Consider the following 3,476-nt stretch of genomic DNA (forward strand, 5'->3'; position numbering starts at 1 on the left):
TTTCCATCATTTACAATACAGTAGTTACAATGACACTCCAAACAGAAAAGCAAAGTAAAAAATCAAAACCCCAACTTCTATTTCATGTAATTAGACTTATACAGAAATTAGAAGGTTATGTAACAACTAGTTAATCACCTAATTTCACAGCTATCTGAAGTGGCAATCGTTATATAGCAGCTTATCTATGATACATTCAAGATACATGATACAATTTATTACTTGCCCTTAAGCTAAAACACAGCCTGCTTAATACCTTTCCTTAAATTCCACCTCTATACTACAATATGCTTGAGGTCCATGCAAAAAAGTAGCTACCTTTTATATAGGAAATGGATGATTAAGTCTTTGGTGTTGTAAAAGCAACTTCATTTAAACATAACTACCCCCACCACCAAAAAAAGGAGAGAGAGAGAAAAAAGTAAAGAAAATAATAAGGGAAAAACTCAAGACACACTTCCTAGGGGGAAAAAACAGCATGTAATTTCTGTCCCTGGTGGAATGTATTAAATAATCAAACACCACCAACAAGCAAAACAAGTACTACAATGTAAAAATAAAAAAAGAAAAAGAAAAGAAAACCCTCTCACATGCATAAATGAAAGACTGCACACAAAGAACTCACATCTTTTCAAGCTTCAATAGTAAATATTCTGCTACTATGTGTTAAATACTGCATGGTTTGCCCAAGCTAAGATGAAACCACATCATGAGTCAATAAGCATTTTGCATTTTCTTTCATTATCTACTCAAAGTCATGCCTACTGCACCTCTAAACATTTCATTAAATCCAATTATACAGCAAACACTCCCAAAATAAACTTAGATTGTATTGCAGTTTCACTTAACAGTATATAAACTGCTGTGTTGTGACAGGTATCAACTATCCATTAGATACTGAATCAATTTTTCTTAAGCACTGCTAACTGCTTCCTTACCAAACTTCACACCCACAAAACAAATAACCCAGTGAAGAAATGGGCAGAAGACATGAACAGACACTTCTCCAAAGAGGACATCCAGATGGCCTACACGCACATGAAACGATGCTCAACATCACTCATCATCAGGGAAACACAAATCAAAACCACACTGAGATACCACCTCACACCAGTCAGAGTGGCTAAAATGAACAAATCAAGAGACTATAGGTGCTGGCGAGGGTGTGGAGAGATGGATGATTAAGTCTTTGGTGTTGTAAAAGCAACTTCATTTAAACCATCCTACACTGTTGGTGGCAATGTAAACTGGTGCAGCCAGTTGGAGGCAACTTCATCCAACCCTCCTACACTGTTGGTGGCAATGTAAACTGGTGCAGCCGCTTTGGAAAACAGTGTGGAGGTTCCTCAAAAAACTATCCATAGAGCTCCCTTATGACCCAGCAATAGCCCTGCTAGGGATTTACCCAAGAGATACAGAAATGCTGATGCATAGGAGCACATGTACCCCAATGTTCATAGCAGCAATGTCAACAATAGCCAAAACATGGAAAAAGCCTAAATGGATGATGGATGAGTGGATCAAGAAGATATGGTATATATACACAATGGAGTACTACATGGCAATGAGAAAGAATGAAATATGGCCATTTGTAGGAAAGTGGATGGACCTTGAGGGTGTCATGCTAAGCAAAATAAGTCAGGCAGAGACGGGCAGATACCATATGTTTGCACTCATAGGTCTAACAGGAAATTTTCAGAAAGATGCTTATTTTTAAAAGGTTACTTCTCGCTGGTGACCCAGACTTATGCTAGTATCACTAAATTTATGGTGAAATACATAAAAATGTATAAAAATGTATATACACAAATATAAAAAATATGTGTATGTAGATATACATATTCGCTGCACATAAACCTGTCTGTAAATCATCTTAGCTGTTACAGCACCCTGATCATCAGATATGTGGCTAATAATTATATTTCAAAGAAGTCTGGTCAATGAAAAGAAAAATGTTGGAAGAAGCTGTCTTAAACTTATTACTAAGTCTAAGATATAAGATAGTCTTCTGTTAACAATTACTTGTTGACTCGGTGAATGTTGACTTTTCTCCATGTAAGAATATTCTTCAAGTTACTATTACATACTTTTAAGCAATTTAACATTTATACCATTCAAATCAGATGTAGGAATTAAAATAATACAAGAAAACTTCTAGTAAAATTATCTAATTTAGTTATAATATCTCCAGCTTGAAATAAAAATTTTGATGGTCTTCAACTGAACTGTATACCACTTTCTCTTAGAATGTCTTGTTTTTCATTAAAATAATTTCTAAACCACTCTATATGTTCAACCTTCTGTTTAACACTCAGATACAGATTTTTGGAAAGGCCACAGGTCACCAGCTCCATGAAGTGGTGAATTGGCCCTTATTTTGGGAAATCTCCCAGATATTTATCCAGAAATATGTGTTCATGAAATTCTGAACCATCATCATCAAAACCTGCTTCGTTGTTAATTGGAAACTCCCACAGTTTCCCGTCTTTCGTCCACTGGATCATCTCTTCAAAACCATTCTGAAGGGGCTGTTCATTTACTTTGGCTAACTGCTTAGCAAATTCCACATCCCAAAGTGAAGGTGTGGTCTCTGTTTCAGGTGCCTCTTCAGTAATAGCCTTAAGGTCAAAAATATTAAGTCTCTTTCCTTTGAATATATTTTTCCTAAGACTTTTTTTTAAGATCATCGGTCTCCTTTGAGCCCATGTATTCGTTAGATCCTTCATCGAACTGAATTTGATGGACTGGTCTCGAACGAACTCTAGCTGTGGCAGATTTGGCAATTTTCATATCTGATATTATGTTACTGATGCTAATTTTAGCTCTTTTTCCATCTTTCTGAGCCTTCGAGACTTCCTCGTGCAGCTGGAGCTGCCTGAGCAGCTCGGACTTGGTTACCTGCTTATCCAACGGGAGAACATCTGCAACTGCAGCTGTGGCCGCTACCAACTCAGGACTCAGGGACTTGGGTCTCTTTTTGGGGGACTCTTCTGGAGCCTTGGGAAGCCCACCAACCATGGCCTCTGTACCCTTAGGTTGTCTTCGACTGGATGGCTTCATTGTTTGTACTTTGTGCTTAATTCGACTTTCATGCCCTTAATAATACCTAACAAGTCTTTTTTTGTGTTCTCCTTTACCCTCTCTTGGGTCTCTGCTTCCTTGGAAATCTCCTGTGTCGGCACAGACTGCTCATCTTTCTTGTTGTAGACCACATTGTTTGTGCCAAAGTATCTTTGGACTTTATTTTTTGTCCTGACCATTCCGTGCCGGGCACCGAGTCACACAATCGCAGCCACCAGTGTCTCGGAGCCTGCAGAGCATAAAGGGACGCAGGAGAGGAGGGGAAGAGGCATGATTGCGGAGACTCTCCAGAAACATAGCCAAGAAACAAACACAACAGGGAACACAACCAAGTAGCGCATCCCTCTGCTAAACAGATCCCTCTCTCTCTCTTCCTTTCCACAGCTGCGTGCGTT

General features: G+C 38.6%; 1 pseudogene; it reads right to left on the reverse strand.

Moving 5' to 3' along the window:
• Positions 1–2,193: 2,193 nt before the first annotated feature.
• On the reverse strand, positions 2,194–3,260 carry LOC115278844 (annotated as a pseudogene).
• Positions 3,261–3,476: the final 216 nt, after the last annotated feature.

Source organism: Suricata suricatta, chromosome 15 (assembly GCF_006229205.1).
Source record: "Suricata suricatta isolate VVHF042 chromosome 15, meerkat_22Aug2017_6uvM2_HiC, whole genome shotgun sequence".
Taxonomy (NCBI): Eukaryota; Metazoa; Chordata; class Mammalia; order Carnivora; family Herpestidae; genus Suricata; species Suricata suricatta.